General features: G+C 44.7%; 1 long non-coding RNA gene across 2 annotated transcripts in view; it reads left to right on the top strand.

Moving 5' to 3' along the window:
* Window positions 1–5961: 5961 nt before the first annotated feature.
* LOC144099254 (uncharacterized) overlaps window positions 5962–17814 on the top strand; it is a 91310-nt gene continuing 79457 nt past the window's right edge. For both annotated transcript variants that reach the window (XR_013307361.1, XR_013307360.1), the window contains exons 1-2: window positions 5962–6014; window positions 8816–8883. This is a non-coding gene — a long non-coding RNA (uncharacterized LOC144099254). The remainder of the gene's footprint in view (window positions 6015–8815; window positions 8884–17814) is intronic.

Raw genomic sequence — 17814 nt, 5'->3', positions numbered from 1 at the left:
ACTGCAGGATATCATTGTAAATTAGGGTAACCACTCTCATCTTAACCAACACTTCAGTCCTTCAAACATGAAATCGTCGCTTCTTCGCGGATCGCGCCTGCCCGCTCCTAGCGATTTTCGCCTTCTTTCAGTCTGGTTAATTAGCAGCGGCACAGACGCCTCCACATTCAAACCACTTCTCGCAAGTTTATTTCTTATGCTATTCCCAGTAGAATAATGATGAACAGTTCGTAATATAGCTCAAGGAAGCGAGCAGTGAGCCCTACTGTGCGCACGAGCATTCGATTCGTAGACGTAAAAATAATTCTCGCATCAAGGCCCGATGATAGAACAAATTGGATACTAAATGTAACCGAAAAAAGCTATGTTTTAATTCTATGCTGAGAAGTTAGCAACAGCCAGCTATGCTATCAAATAGTTTGGTTGAATAATGATTGCAGTCCGAACCCAGGGGGCATTGCGGTCACTTCAAGTACTTAAAATACTTTTCTTGTTTCAAACATGACTACCTTGTGCAAGCGTACAGTCTTGACAATGAAGGTAACGTTATCTCGTGAGTGGATAAGGCAACCTGCTCATGTTTCCCCCTTTCTGACGAAGTCACGGAGTGAAGTTACGGTTTTCACGTTGCCTGCAGTCGCAACGCCGACGGACGTGGTCGGCTTGCTAGGGCCCACTAAATAGGGGCTGCGAATCCCCAGAAGAGTGCTAGCGTGCTCTCCGCAGAATTGGGAACATGCTGCATCCCATGCCGCCCGTTGCCAGATAAGGGGGGCAGGTGTGGAGGCTCCCACACTGGGAGCGTCGAATCTGGCCTCCAAAGGCGATGAAAATTCGGAAGCATAGAAAAAAATCATACCGCACGACCTCCATTCCGTTGCGAAGGGCGTACCACCCAGCAGGGCCGCGTTCGTTTCCGATTCCGAAGGCTCGGTACCTCGGGGAGGGGGGGGGGGGGGGGGGGGGTGCGGCTGGACGAATCAAACCTGGGTACTGGGAAAGTCCGCCTTTCTCTCATATCAGCGAAAAAGGTAGAAACGACAAGCCGCGCCAGGGGTCCCAGTTGGCGCCGGAGATATGAGAACGACAAGCAGTAATACCGAGTAACGGCTGGTAAGCTCGACTTCATCTCACCAATTTTTATGCCCGAATTATGTTTCCGGGCGGATGGAAGGAGGTCAGGGGAAGACAAAAAGCAACTGCTACCAGGTTAGATACTCGTAGAGTAAATACCCGTTGAAAAATTTTGCGGTTTCGAAAACCGTGGAAGGGGGTCACCGCTGGGACTTGTACCTTGAAGTAAGCGCCGGAGCATCCTCTGGGTTGTGTGAAAGCGAAATAAAAGCGATATAAAGTGTAGGCGGAGGCTGCTTGCTTCGGGGATAGGACAGCAGATAGTTGCCCTCAATATGATTCTCCATGAAGGAGGTTTCGCGCAGAGGTAGAGCATCCACCTTTCTTGCAAGAGGACCGGAGCTCGAATCCCCAGGCCGTGCAATTCTACACCGGGTTTGAAAAATAAAACTTCGTGTGTCAATAGCAACGCATATCCAGGCCTGGGGTGGGGCCTGATCTCGTTGACCAGAACAGACAACGCACTCCCTTACTAGAACAGGATATGCCCACGATGGTGTAGTACTTGGCCACAGCCTTCCATGAACAAACGAATTAACCCTCGGCCCTCACTCCCCAGCGGCTACGGAGCAACTGACCAAGGCGGCGGTCAGACTTGTGACGCAGTAGAGGGCCCTGAGAATCTCTGGCTTCGGACAGGCCGCCATTGGAATCCGAACCTGGCAACGTTTAACGCTGGAAGCTTATCCTGTCAGGCTAGCCTAGCAGTGCTGCTCGAGGTACTAGCGGGCATTAAATGGGATGTCATTGGGGTTAGAGGGGGACAGGTGAGGCGTATACAGCACCAAAGGTCAGGCACATACTGTGTTATCGTGGATTAGCGGACAGAGAAGAACTAGATACGGGATCCCTCATAAAGGAGGATATAGCTGGGAACTTGGATGAGTTCTATAGTATTAACGAGACGTTGGCAGCTATCGTAATTAAACTCAATAGGAGGTACAAGCTAAAGGCGGTGCAGGCCTACGCGCTGACATCCAACCGTGATGACCAGATAGTTGAAAACTTCTACGAAGACGCGTAATCCGCATTAAACAAAGTAAAAACGGCGATGGTTTAGTTTTGGTTAAACCTGGAGTGACGCGATAGCTACAGCTGGCCGAGTAGAACTTGGTCACGTGACCAACCACGTTACCAACCACATGATCAGCCACGGCGCCGCACTAACGGCAGCTGCTCCGCACCACGTGACCAACCACGTGACAGCGTGGCGGCGCCGCCACGCTGAAGGCTCGAAATGCTACCGTAATGTAGCTATCGCTACAAAATCACAGTACACTGTACTGACGGGCGACATGAATACGAAGGTGAGAAAGAAGCAGGCTGGCGACCAGGCAGTAGGCGACTATGGGATAGGTTCTAGTAATAGCAGGGGAGAGTTATAGGTAGAGTTCGCCGATAGAAATAATCTACGGATCATGAATATCTTCTTCCGAAAACGATAGAACAAGAAGCAGGCCAGGAAAAGGTCAAATGATGAGACTAAAAATGAAATCGACTTCATACAAAGCGCTCAATCTAGCATCGTTCAGGATGTGGACGTCCGGGGAAATGGGCGTTATATTTCTTTAGTGCTTTATATATTGTAATTCTTAAATAAAGAGGACATTTCTCACGCAAGTTGTAACTTAAATCCGCCATATTTCGTAACACGATTATTTTCGACCACATCATGAATGTAATCGGCAAATTCTTCCAAGAGTACTATTGTGTTCTTGCTTTTTGTGGAACCAAATTGGACTGGGTTATGCAGAGGAAATCTTTCACAAAATGACGGCATCACGCATGCGATATGTTTTTCTATTATTTGCACTAAACAGCACGAAAGTGCGATCGGTCTGTATCGTGTAGTCGTCTTTTCTACCACTTTCATAACCAGGCATCATGGTCGATATTTTTAGCGCTTGGGGTATAAGGCCGGTTTCAAATATGGCATTTATTATCCTTAGCATCTGATCTTCCAGCTTATTGAAATGAAAATATAAGGCACGAAATTGTACTTTATCAATTCCCGGTGGTTTTGTAAGCTTTATCTGCCTCATGTTGTTCCAAAGCTTTGTTTCAGATATTGGTGGTAGAAAGGCTGTGTGTGCGCATGCGCGTACTGGCCTGTACTCGTCAGAGTTGCGGCCATTCCGTTCTCTTGGCTTCTCCGCTGCTCGTACGAGCGTATCTTGGAACTTTTCACATATCACCTGCGTGCTTTCGTTTGGAAAGTTCTTTTTGATTGTTTCCTCAATGCTGACCTTCCTTTCTCTGTCCATTAGTTCATTTGGTATGTTCCACGCCTTCCTCCCGTCGTGCTTGCAAAGTGCGAATTGATGTAAGAAGTATCGCTTTTTAGGTTGTCGTATGTTTGCCCTGACAAGATTTCGTAATATATGAAACTCTCCTCTTTTACATCATCTTCTGGTTGTTTTTGGCAACTTTGCCAAGCCTAGTCTTTTAAGTAGCAGAAATTCATTATTTCATGAGTCATCCATTTATGGTGCGGATTTCTTTGCCGCAGGGCGACACAAATAGATGCACGATGATAAATACCTTCAAGTATGTCAACTGGCTGCTTGTATGCATTTAAATGGTCAAGAGCTAACAGAGATATCCAATTAGTATTCTTGATTATTGCATCAACATTTTATTATCTAAAAGAGTGTTTTGCGCGGCTTCCCTCTCCATCGTTAATTTATTTCTGAGAATATCACGGCTGCTATAAAATATTCCTCAGATAATTTGACTGATCACACCAGACCTATATTCCCGCTAATCTTTGCAGTGTTCCTTCATTCTTCAAATCTGCCGACACGCCGCTTTATCGCTTTGTTTGCGATGCAAGACGGGACCAGATTTATCTCGATTGATCGCATCCGGGCAATGCTGAATCTACGTTGTTCCAGAATGTTCTGTAACTTGGCACTCTTTATCTCGAAAGTTCGCTATCAGCTTGAAATTGGGAATAGCCGACAGCGGCGGGCATTCCGTTCGACGACCGCCGAGCACGCACGTTGCTACGCCACCGCCTAGTGATTCTGCCAATCAGCGCAAATCAGCCCAAATAAAAAGATCCTTAAACACCATTTCAGCAGCCTTGCTGCTCCCCGGACTGCAGTCACCACGTCGTGAGAATATGGTTGTTTTGCCCACCAAAACACAATGTGGTCAATGCAAGCTCTCATGGCTCTCTGTCCTAAAAACTCTTCCCTGGTGTAGACATTTGTTTCATTTATGAGTCCATATTCCGCTAATAAATTCATGTAATCAGCCTCTGCTGTCGTAGATTCCTGTATAGTATCTTCATTAAGGTCCCCAACCAAAAGAAGTCTTTTTTCATTCATATGCCTTTGAAGAAAACGGTTCAATTCTTCCAGAAACTTACTATTCGTACAAGCTTCCTTCGGCCTGCTTCTCTGCTTGTCTCGGATGAAATGCTTCAAAAATAGGTTTTTTTCCACGCATTGAGCAATAAAAAATACCTTATGCAATATCGCTCTTTCGCCAAAGGTGCCCTTGCGCCATTAACATTCACCATCATAAACATATCTTTTCAGCAATTAAATGCGATACCAGGTTCCGGAACCATACATCTATCAATAGCGCGTCGTTCGCCCAGATAGGCCCCTGCCTTGGGACATTTGCTTCTAAAGCGCTGAAAAAAATCCAAAGTCGACCTTTCGAATCCCTTGAGAATCACACATCGACAACTGCGCCCAGCACGAATCATACGAGATAGGACACAAACTGTACTGGGTTAACGCGTCAAGCCTACCAATTTTTCTGGGCGGATGACACGTATTGACAGATTGGGCGCTTTGTAAAGGAGCGCGAATAATGACCAAGAACAACTGTGGCGCAACAGATCTTGACATGTAGCGTCCTGAGGATCGCTAAGTAGCTGCGCATATGTTGCTTCCCTGCAGCGACCAGACTTCCTTAAGCAGTAATGGGGCTCTCTCCGTATTGCAGTGACATCTTCGCACTGCACGTCAACGGATCATCAGTCCATGGCTACCGAAGGACACTCACATTGCAATACTCCATCTCCAGCCAGATTCGTGAATGCAATGCGGTCTTTCGTTCTGATTTCCATGTGCTTCCAATGAAATAAGAACTGGACGTTTCAGGAAGTGCCCTTTCCTTTTTTAAAACTTGTTCAAAACGAAGTTTATGACACGGCGTTTCATGAAAGTGGTCATATTGCTTCCCGTGGCACATGAGCCGGAATCTGCACCCCAAGAAACACATAGGGGGATTGAGGGCCGGGCGGGCGCACGGCAAGAAAGTGGTTGTTGGTGCACATAATTGAAAAAAGAGAATGGAAAACAAAAATAACACTTGCTGTGTATGCAAAGAATTCTCTTGAAGGAGCGGGGCTATAATAGAAAAGAAAAGCAGACTCACCGTTTAAAACTGCAAGCCTGCTGCAACATTTGGGGTGGAGTAGCTACACTTCAAAGCAAACCTTGCATGTGGTCGCTTAACACATGCCGTGCGTCTGTTGCATTCGAGGGGTTCAATGACATCGTATGTCAATACATCGGCCAGACCATAACACCTGCACATTTCTTAGTAAGTGAGGCCACTACAATGGAAAAACACTGATACGCGCTTTGCCGCTTTCCTTGTGGTAGGTACGTGCAAGTAAAAAAAAAAAGAAACACTCGAAACATGCCAAGATCCGCACGCTGTGCTTTTCTGCATCTCTTGTATCGCACACGTGGGGCTCTGTGGGCGTTGCCGATCGTGTGGCAGATACGGTGTGGCAACACTGCGAGCGTGCGATAAAAGCTCGTCGATCCGCGCCATGCTTCTTCAGTTGTTTGGTGACAGACAGGAAGCCATGAAGAACATTGCACTGGTACTCGCTGTGATCCTGCTGTCTGCAGGTAAGTGCTGCCCGAATGCTCCCATTTGCAGTGGATAAGTGCTCGTACTCGGCACAGAAGTTATAACAAGCAAGAGAATACTCGATCTTAAGAAGGAAAACTGCTCAAAGACCGCTACAGAGGCGTGCATGATTTTAGGATTCTTTACAGTTCTGTGAACGCACTTTCCTGGTCTACTGCAATAATTTAACGGATGTGCTGGTATAACGTAACTGCCAATCCGAAATGCTACAATACACAGCGGTGGCATAGGAACGTTGTATTCTTTAGGTTGAATATACGAGAAAATGTTTCCAAATGTAATGCTGTTTGCGAGTGGGGTTAGAGCTTGTCTCGCCAAAAGGACGGTTTGCACATAGCCATGAACGCACACATACCTCGATTGTATGATGGCACGCATATATCTTCTATATGTTTAGCACAACGACAAAGGGACAAAAGAAAGGGACGCTTAATGTAGTTAATGGTTTGACGGCATAACATGCGCTCAGGAATAATCTTTGATGATCGAAAAAGGAAATGTTTCAGGAGCGCTACGGCTTCCTTGTTCATGAAGTAACACTTAACACGACACAGGGTGGTCTGGAAATCGCTCGACATAGTAGAGCACAAATTCTGTTTTGTTTATCTATTCTCCAAGTTTTTCACAAAATTTCTCTTTTCCAATAAATCGGCCGGTTGCAGTAAGCGCCTGTGTCTTCATAAGTACACATTACCTTTGTCAAGTTGCGACCACACGAAACTTGTAGACATATGCCCCAATTAGCCATTGAGGTACATCTCTGCCACAAGTACGATTCAGCCCGTTTGAAAACAATGCAAGGAGCAGTTGCAAATCATTATCTTCAACCTGTTTTTCCGAGCTCATGCGGTTTCAGTACGCAGTCAGCTCTTGCATGTGAAATTTTGCGAAAGGGTTTAATCGCACTGCTCATCACTCTTTAGCTAACGTTTCCCAATAGGCTGTGGAGAAGCAAAAAGGTAGTGGCTGCTCGGAAAATTGGCCAGCATGGTGTGATACCATACGTGTACAGAGCGCGGGAAAACGTGCAGAGAACTTCCCGCAAGTGACTTTATAGCGACCAGGAGGACGTGCCTTTGTTGCATGCTTGTGCTTTTGCATATGGAGCGGATGAGCCAAGGCCCATCCGCAACAAAGGTCTCGGAAAATACACGCCCGTCTCATTGTCGCTGGCAACGTTGCTGTTTTATGTGAAAGGACGCTGACCTGAGCTATTGTGTCTTGACAGGGCAAGATAACATGACCGATCAATTCGCAAGTAAGAAGGAATGAGTTTGCGCGCTCATCGCCTAGCCAGCCGCTTTAATAAAGCGATACAGCTTGTAGAAGCAAGTATTCAATTCTTCGGGAATTTTTGGAAGCGTAGCTAGTCTAAAATTGTGGAAACGGGTCGTGTGTGTGATACCTGGACTTTGTTATAGAATGTAGTTCGTGTGGGTTTCTGTACAAGCTTGTTCCGCCCTCCTTTGACAGAAAGGCAAAAACAGGTTCAAGGTTTGGTTTCTGCTTTTTTGCGTGTTATTCTATTACACATGACCCTGTTAGTGACTGTGATCAAAAAATAATTAAGAATAAGACCACAGTTAAAAACAGCGCGAATCCTGTCTTTATGTTAGCTGTCGCCTGTGCGACGCCTTTAAAATCGTGCAACAAGCACAGCTGTCCCTGAATTTTGCTCCTTTATGTACTGCTGTTTGGTATGCAAGGTACAAGAGAGCATACATACGAAAAAAAAAAGAACGGGATTATTCTCTACATCGGCCACTATGCTACCTTCCTTGCTGGTTAATGTTGTGCAGTGAAATGCCCGCAGGGTTCCAGAGGTGTGAACGCTTAGGAGCAGCCATTAGCAGCATCTGAAACATGAGTTACAAATAAAACGCCGCCTCTGAACAGAACCCTACAGCCAGTTCAAGGCGATTTAGAAAGGCGGCAACAAAAGATGTTAAAAAAAACTATTAAAATCGGCTGCAGAAAAACGTTGCCTCAAGAAAGCCGATAAAGCGACTTTAATTATGAGTGCTGCTGTAGGTAGTCTCTCCGCCTCAGCAGCGTTCAGATGATACCAGTTCCGTATACAGAAAAAAATAATAGAAAAGGAAGTACTACGCCTACGAAGGGTATTTCATACTAACCGACAATATTCAAGAAGAAACAATACGCGGCCTGCGTGGTAACGACCGAACTGAAGACAAAAATGCACGATGCATGAGACAACCAATGTCATTAGGCGACAGAAATTAAAAATAAATTTTGTTTGTTTTGGGGGATTTAACGTCTCAAAGCAACTTGAGCTGTGAGGGACGCCTTAGTGAAGGGCTCCGAAAATTTCGGCTACCTGGAGTTCCTACACGTGCACTGACATCGCAAAGTAGACAAGCCTCTAGAATTTTGCCTCCATCAAAATCCCACCGCCGCCATCGCGATCAAACCCACGTCCTTGGGGTCAGCAGCCGAGCGCCATAACCTCTGAGCTACCGCAGGGGCAGAAAATTTTTGTATACATGAAGGTGTGTAAATAAGGTGTAACGGTGAAAATATTCGTCCTAACAGCAGACTTGTCAGCGTTTTAGTCTGACAGCATGAACAAGAAAAGGTATTTTTCCGGCTTCGCTTCGGTGCCAGCTTTAAAAGAAAAAGGTTCAGTGTATGTCCCTTCTCGATAAAGCAGTGGGAACGCAGATCCACAAATCGCATTGTCGATACGAGAACGGCTTTAAAAAAAAGTGCATGTTCTGTAAATAGAGCCTAATATCAAGACTTTATAATGCCTTTACAGCTGTGATAACAGACGCCCAAGATTTCGGGGGAGGATTTCTACCGCCTGGTGTCAGACGCAGATGCGGCGTAAGTAAATTATTTTGATTCCTCTTGTTATACGCCATTGTTGGTTTGTGGCTACCATTGAATTGCATTAATTGAAATTTAATAATTTCATAAGCAATTAAGGTGTTCTGGCTGACACTGTCGATTCAACCGAAGAATATTGTTTAACCCACTTATAACAAACCTGAAGGTCGCGCGGATTGCGTTCGTTCTATTCGAGGTTCGTGTGAAGCGATCTTCTCATTAAAACGCCCCAAATACGAAGCCCAACGAAACTGGCGTTTATTTTTCATAACAGTTTGTGATGCCCCTCAGCTTCTTTAAAGGGTACCATATTATGGCGCTTTACAAGCCTTCAAGAGCGGTCATAACTTTGTTCCTCGCCCAGGACTAAAGTGCCAATATATGAGTTGTTTTACCGCCAGGCTATAGCTAGCCGCGGTTAAAGTGTTCACTTCAACCAGTAGCCCGCCTCCCTACTCGCCATTTTGATCTGATTCTCCGCAGACAGGCAGCGCTCGTATTTTGCGTACAATAGCTTCGCCAGTGTATCACCTTTTTCACGGCCACGTCATAATACGTACCAACGAAGTCATCTCAGGCGAAATCATGTCCGGCCATCGGGATATCAATAGGGCGTTGCTACAAACCCTCATGCGTCTAATCACTACCATGGTCAACAGTGCTCGCAGTCGTTCCTTGGCCCATGCTTTACGGAATCAATTCGTGATGCACTCCAGTGAGTCCAATGCACATGACTTTAATCATTTCCACAGCAGCAAACAAAATATGCGAACCGGAACACCGTCATCCGGTGTGTGAACTGCTGTCAGCATGAGTTGGATGATGCACCGAAGATGGGACATTCTGACCGCATAAGGGACAACGATATCCAGTGGTTGTATCTTGCACTTGGCGTTTAATGGCGAGAAAAATGTTCTCAGTGGAGCCAGACAAGGCAATACATGGAGCGTTGCACAGTTATGAAGCAGGAATCTTTTCGCCATGTCAGGTTCGAACTCAAAAAGCCAACCTGCTAACAAATCCCGCCCAATACCCATCGCTCGATTGGTACTTATGACCGGTTGGACGCTCGTCACATGAAAACATGACAGCACGCGTTAGCGTTACCTAGGCCTTTGTGTTCTATCTTCATCGTACTAAAATGTATCTTCTAAAGTATCGCAGTGTGCGAGACTTGCCGATGACGAAGGACCACCACCGGTCACTGCCGTTCTTCCTCTTTCTCAGTAGGATGTTAACGCGAGACCTTGCCCTGTCTTTCACCAGTGCCAGTGTCGCCTTTAAAGACGTGCGTTTTCGAAGGAAGCATTTGTAAAAACTGTTCCGTTTAGTCGGCAATATCCCGGATTTTTTGTTGCGTTTTTGGATCCCACATTAATATTTACAGGGAAGGTTGTCACTTGCGCTCGGAAGCTCTGTTCCAATTACACGCTTACAGGAAGCACGAGTTTTTCCACTTCGGAACCAGTTTATGGTGCCTCCACGTTCTTTACAGCCGAGCTACGCATACACGCTTGTTCGTTGTATCTGAAACGCAGCCTCATTGCCCAAAAGCGTGTTTCGGCAGTAGCACAGCCGTCATTTGTAATAAACGAGCGGTCGTGAAAACTGCAGCCGATGTAAGTGGGTTTCACTGTAATCAATTATTACGCCAAAAATAGGCTACTGTGCGTCATAAGCTTACCGCTTCGTAATATATGGAGTTACACAACTCATCGTAAGTATTTGTATTTTTTCCGTCAGAACAAATCCGATGATAATAGAACAAGAGTAATAAACACAAGCAGGTAAAAACCACGTGGATAGTTCTCACTAATGGACAGCTGCCACAACAAATTTTAAGGAAAAGAACAGTAATAGTGGTGCCTTCCCAGAATCAAAACTGTCGCCTACTTGGTTTTCCGCATATATTTTATCTCTTTTCTTCATCGGACATATAACATTAGGAAAATTAGCGGCCAACCACCGAACACGTATCTCCAAATGTGACTAAAGTACCTGTGGCAGTATTCCCCTTCAAAAGGACATGAGTGGCGTTCCTTGAACCTTTCGCTACACTGAGCGACTTATTCTGTTCACGACCGGCTAACAGGTGCGTTAATGGTCATATGTTATGGCCATCGGGTTAATGTTAGATTCATGATGCAGTCCTTATACCACGCAAATAAACCAGTGGTCTTTGCCAGCACCTTTATGCAAGACAGTTATGAATGTTTGTTTCATGATGTGCGTGCATGGGGTGAGTGATATCAAATTTCTCTCAAAGCGCCGCCAGCAACTACGGGGTTCACAGTGGAGTTCAGCAGCAAATCGTTGACTGCTTTAGGAGACAGGTGGAACCAGTGTTTCCACATCCACAAAAGGTACACTTGAACAAACCGTGCTGCATTGAAAAAAAGTAAACGCATATTAAAGATTTCAACAATGAAGTTCAGTCTATCGATAGGTGCTAATTTGAGCATTTGAAAGTTTTTTTTTGTCACTTGTCATCCCAGCCACTTGCAGTAAGCAGATGCAGGTGTAGGTAGAGGACCACTCTGAGGATTTGCTGGGGAAATTTTTTATACTGGTGTATACACCGTGAAAAAATTGTTTCATATCGTTCTTTTTCTTGTTTTGTTTTCAGAAAGTCTTTTGCCGCCGAGGACAGCGCTGTATATATGAGCGAGTCGTGTGCATCAGAGCTAGGTGTCCACCGATTCCTATATGTAAGTGAGTTTTCAAAAGGCGGGCGTTAAAACACGATTAGGAATGTTAATGTAATATTTTGGCCTATGGAGTTTATTTTCTTATTACAATTACTGTAAGCGACACATGGAAAATGGGGGACACCGTAGTAGGGGACTACTGACTCCTAGGTTTCATTATTCTCGCTGAAATTAGTCCTGAGGTGTCTTTTTTTTTCATTTAGAGCCTTCAAAATGCTGCCACCGCGGCGGCAATTCGATCCAGAGACAACTGATCGGAACAGTATGATAACACCGAAACCACTGAGCGATCGTGACTGTTAATCTAATACTTTATTTTAATTACTAGCATGAAACAGCTTGCAACACAACAGCTCTTCTGCCTGATTTTGTGAATAGTACGACAGAAGTAACACTACTACCAGTTCTAACACGTCACTACGCTAGTGGTAATGAAATAACTATTTTAAGCGTGAAAACAAACGCTAAATACGCAGTTAAAAACAACCAAGCAAAGTCAAAAGCGGTTTTGAAAGCGTTGAAGGATGTTCCCAGGCTTCGCTGTCAGGGTGTCTAGCCTTAGGGAATCGCGCGTTTGTCACTTGTTTATGTAAGCTGCCAGCATCAACTGGTGATGCGCGTGACGCGGGCCCTGTGTCGAGATATGAGGAACCAGTGCAGATATAATCGCTGAGTCCAGCATTCTGCACAGATTGCCAAGTACCTCCGGGCGCCGGTTGCGGAAGTACACATGTAATACATATTGGCAGGAGTTATCTATATACACGTGGCCGTAAATGAATCTGGTCTGAGTCATGAAATAAGGCTGCCATAGCTAATCTGCTTGAATAACCAGCGCCAAGTATTTACTCAATCCCCTCCGCGTTCCTCACTTTCTTACATATATGGTCAAGCTGGTCTAATCTCTTTCTGAGCGTATATCGTTAAATAAAGGCGGCCTATATACGTGAACGCCACGAGACTGTTCCGCACATCATACTGTACGTTAGGTGTGCATTTGTTTTTCTATTTGTTGCTTACTCATAATTGCACCATTGTTTGCAGGCGTCTGAAGTGCTTCTGGAGGTCCTTGGTTCATCAACGAATTCTAAAGGCAGCAGCATGTTACGTTACTTGATTCAATAAATCGTGCAGAAAAGAGTGATTGTGGCAAGTTTCTTTCCAGGAAATCCAACACTTTCCATAAGCACGATCATTAACTTTACGGCGAAAAACTGTTTATCACACTGTTACAGCTTCCTTATACATGCGTGCAGATGAATAGCCAGTTAGATGGAAACGGAAAAGATAAGATGAAACTGCAGCTGGAAACACTCTGTGCTTCAATAGATTTTCTTTAAACGTGAAGTTTTGCGTCGCTTCAAACCAATGCTTTTTGAACCTAGCGCATATTTCGCCGATGAAATCTACACGCAGAGAGCAACTAAGGGGAAAAGGAAGGCATGTTAGTCGACAAGCTGGCTATTTGGCTGATTTATTGGATTAATCGCAGCACGACTGGCTGCATGTTCCGTTGCGGTCCTCTCGGTAAAATCCCGCCCAATAGGCGCGCTGCAACAAGGGGCGCCACATTCCACCCCCCCCCCCCCCCCCCCCGCCCCCCAGCTTTCAACTTTCAGCTTTGAATCCTTCCATGGTGCGCTTGGGCTGGTGAGCGACTTTCAATGCAGTCTAAAACCTTGGGTCTGTTTAAGCACGTACCGCTACGTCATTACGTGCACTTAAACAAGATATGCTAAACTGTTCGCGATTTAAGTATTTTCTGACCGCCAGTTACTTTATTGCCAAGCGAAGTTTCAGGGCGTCTTTACGGATGTATGTGGAGGTGATTCTCTGTTTTGCACAGCCGGTTCTTCGCTTTCCTTTTTTTTCCACATAGATTCTAAACATGGCGCACTATTGTATTTGCTTAGTCTGTACAAGCGTCCGAAGGTGACGCCGCGCTACTTGCCGCGAGTTTACACCGAAACGCGCCCTCAGCGCACTTGTTGCATGCTTATGTTCGCTTGTTAAATTCGGGCTCGTTAACTCTATTGTTGATCTCTGAAAACGAAACATACGGCAAGAAAAATTCATATTTCATAAACTAAGGCGAAGGTCGCTAATGTTTGCCTAACATGTTTTATTTCATGGATGCGGCATCGTAATAACTTTATGAGAACCTTCACCAGTTTTGAACTGACCTCGAAGATCTTCAGTTTCTTCGGGGCCAGATGTTCAGATTAAAAGCGAAATTTAAACGAACAAAAAATTTCATTTTGCACTTTAGGCACTCCTCGAGTGGTCCACCAGGAGGGGTCGGTGTACAGCACCGTAAGTAAGCGGGTGAACTCTGACAAGACTCAAGTTACAGTGTGTGACATAGAAGACAAATAGCGGTTCGCACTATGCAATACAAACGCTATTTGAAACGACCATGCCTTGGGGCAAGTCGTATGTCGGACAAATCGAAAAATCTATTTATGATAGGACGAAAGAGCACGCCAATAGATGATATGCGAAATGCGCAGCGCCATCTCATGGTGCTCCGAAAACTAGGCCAGCAATGTTGGTTCGGTAGAGAAAACGAAACCGCTGCCCAGCGTTGGGTTAAAACGGCTGCGCTCTGTTTGAAATGTGAAATGCCGATGGACTATTGCGCTACGGTGTGTGCTCTGCAAAGACAGTACGATGCGTGCGGGAAGAAGGTACGTTTCAGCATCTCGCTTTTCATTTTTTAAACTCGGTGCTAACGTTTTAATAACACCAAATGTGACGCGAGGTATCATGTGCCAGCACGATGACCAGTGCACACATTTTGCTTTCTACGCTCTTTTTTCTCGAAGCTTTAAAGGTGATTTGCTTTCAAACTAGGTTACGGATCAGAGTCTTTGTTCTCTCTGGTCAAAATTAACAGTCGATTTTGTGCATTCACTAACCCTCTAACAGCGCATAGACGGTCGGACGTGAACATATCGACGCGTACTTCCACAGCGCTATAGAGGAGGCAAATTATTTCAGCCGGCACAGGCCTGTGTTGCTCAATCATGTGGTCCAGTCAGGAAGAAGTGCGTTCATTTATTTGTCGGCCAATCGAGGCCATAGGCACTAAGTGCGCTCCATCTACGAACCTCGATCGCTCGTGCTGTGGCAAACTAAGCGCACTCAAAGAACCATACGCCAATTACAGTTTAGTTTTCGGAGTGTTCACATCAGGTTTGTCAATTTCAATTGCTTTTAGAAGAGCCTGAAAGCTCTCGGCCGTGTAGCGTTTGCAAGGTCTTAAGCGTCTTTCTTTAATATCATGCTAGCGCCTCTTCATTTTATGCGTGTTAGAGCACCTGTGTGCTGTGATATACAGTATGTATAAAAACTGAGATGTGAATGTGTTAATTATTCAGGATATTCAGTGCTTAATATGGACTGTGTACAGCGCAGTATTCAGTCCATGACGCAGTTCCAACGAGTCGTACGCCTGTTTGAATCAACGCAAGCAACAGATTTGAAACGGTGACGTTGAAAATCTTGGACATGCATTGCACATTCCAGTTAAAGGAATGACAGTACGCAGCTGGCCGAGGGTCCTGTGTGATTGTATGGCAGTTCACGCAGCTGATCGCGTAAGCGCGCACGATAGTTCGCAGTGCCACAGAAGTTGGTCAACTCATTTGCGCACTTAGCGCAAAATCACCGCTTGCTACATAACCGGATGAATGTGCCTCCACTTGTAAACAATACAGCGTTGATAATGCGCGACACTTGAACCGGTACTTAAATGCGAGTATTGGAAGGACAACGGCACAGAGTTAGACTTTCCAAACAACTTTCCTGTGCCGATTAATTCTTGCCATGATCAGCGCCAAACTTCAAGCGAAGCTAGGGACGCCACAGGAGGGTGCTGGCACTGACTAAAAGCGCCTACATTTGGTAAAACGTGAACAGAGCAAGCAGCAAAGCAACTAAGGCATTGGCTACATTGGCCACAGCAGCACCAATATCAGAAAGTACGCACAGTAAATGACGCACCAGCTCGACGAGCTCGACCGAACCAAGATGGAAACCGGAAGCTGTGGGCGCGTTGTGGCCAGACCGTGAAGAAGTTTCGCATATCGTCTATTCATTGGAAGTTGCAACAAGTTTTGGGTTTTCTTCTCCCCGCAGCGGCCGTTGTAAAGATTAATCTCCCCTCCTAAATCAAACACGCAACAGAAAGAAACATTGTAAGCGCAGTGCACGCAAGAATCGGGCAGCCTTCATCATCCAAAAGAAAAAAACAAGCGTTTGTGACCGAACCATTTTTCCGAAAGAAGTCGCCCTTCTTGATAATTAGTCTTCTGATTTGGGCCACGCAGCGAATTGGCTGTTTTTTCTCATTTGTACACACATTTTTTCTTTTCTTTGCTTTTTACAGTTTATTAGTCTGTTGTTTCTTTTTTACCTACCTTATCACGATATGAGCGACCGCGCTGGGAAGGTGTCGTTTTTCTCCGTCATGACTATTCGTTCACTTCCCCTTTTTATTGTTTTATTTTCATATTGTACAACGACTATAGGAATCTTCGAATATATGAAAAACAGTGTCAGTTGATCGTCAGTGATAGTGGTTTCCTTTTTTCTCCTTCCCCGTCATTCGTGCTACTTAAACCATAATCGTTTTCAATCTGAAGGGCCAAAATTTTCAAAATTATTTCCCCTTTCGCCACCTCGCGGAGGTAACTGGGGTTTGCATAACATAACTTCGGTTTCTACAGAAATTCTTCTCGCCAACTGGTTTCATAGTTCAGTCGTAGCAAATTCTTGCAATGGTATCGGATTGATTTGCTGAGCGCCCTCTCGATTTGCACAGCTAGCTGAACGCAGAAATACACCTTCGCTTTCAATTATTTCCCTCCGCAAGGAAGTCTAATGATCTTCGTAGTCCCATTTCAATAGGTGATTATCGTCCCATTTCAATTTTGCCAATATTTTCAAAGGGTTTTGAGAAACTGATTCTTGAGCGACTTACATCCTTCACCGACCGTTACAGTATCATAAGCCCTTCGCAATATGGTTTTCGAAAAAACAGATCAACAGAATTCGCCTTTCTCTGTCAAAAAGAATTGATATTGGAAAACTTTGAGAACAGAGGTATATTACCAGGTGTTTTTCTTGACGTCAGCAAGGCTTTTGATCCCGTTGATCATCAAATATTGCTCCAGAAACTTAACTCTCACGGGATTCGTGGTAAGGCTTTGTCATTATTATCATCTTGTCTACAGCACCGCACACAATTTGTTGATATAAATGGACACTTCTCACATGTTAAAACTGTGACTACAGGCGTTCTCCAAGGTAGTATTCTTGGTCCGTTTCTTTTTATGTTACATATTAAGGATATTGTGCACATAGGTGAACCTGACAAATACATATTATATGCAGACGATATAGCAATGTTCTTTTCGGGAAGCAAAGGCTCAGACTTAAGTGCCCGTGCGAATGGCACCCTTTCGCAAGTAAACAACTGGGCATGTAACAACTATTTAAAGTTAAATACCAATGCGTCAAAACCAGCTTTATTTCACACACGAAACACGAATATTGGGCTGCCTCCCCTCCTGCTCAACGAAAATGTACAGGAAGTTGTACCCTGTTATAAAACTTTAGGAGTTTAGTTTACTGAAAACATGTCATGGGATAGACACATTGAACATTTGTCCGGTAAATTATCTAGCGCCATCGGCCATATACGTCGCTACTGCCCGACGTTACCCACATTCGTTAATACCCTCCTTTTTAAATCACTCTTCCTATCTTTAACTATGGCATCCTAGTGTGGGCCACTACAACTGCAGAAAACATGCACAAGTTGGCAGTCTTGCAAAAACGTGCTATTAGAATTATAAGTAAAGTGCCATACCAAAATCCTACAGCTGACTTATTCAAAAAAAGTAAACGTTACTCGTGAGGACTCCATGCATGGCTTTAGGTTATGCAAATGTTACAGGTCAAATATCATAAACCATATCCGAAGCCTGGTTGAATTAGCCGAATTATATAGAAACAAATCTTCATACCCCACACGTCATCCTGAATTCAGGAAAGTTGTCAAATGCCGTATCAATTATGGGAAACAGATGCTAAAGTTCGCCTTTCCAACTACCATAAATCAACTACTACAAAATGACATACATGTTAAGAGATTGTCCATGAAAAAGTTGCGCGATATTTTTATTTAGATAACGTATGTGTTTTCTAATTGTAC

Source organism: Amblyomma americanum, chromosome 7, assembly GCF_052857255.1.
Source record: "Amblyomma americanum isolate KBUSLIRL-KWMA chromosome 7, ASM5285725v1, whole genome shotgun sequence".
Taxonomy (NCBI): domain Eukaryota; kingdom Metazoa; phylum Arthropoda; class Arachnida; order Ixodida; family Ixodidae; genus Amblyomma; species Amblyomma americanum.
This window is presented reverse-complemented; position numbering and strand designations above follow the sequence as displayed.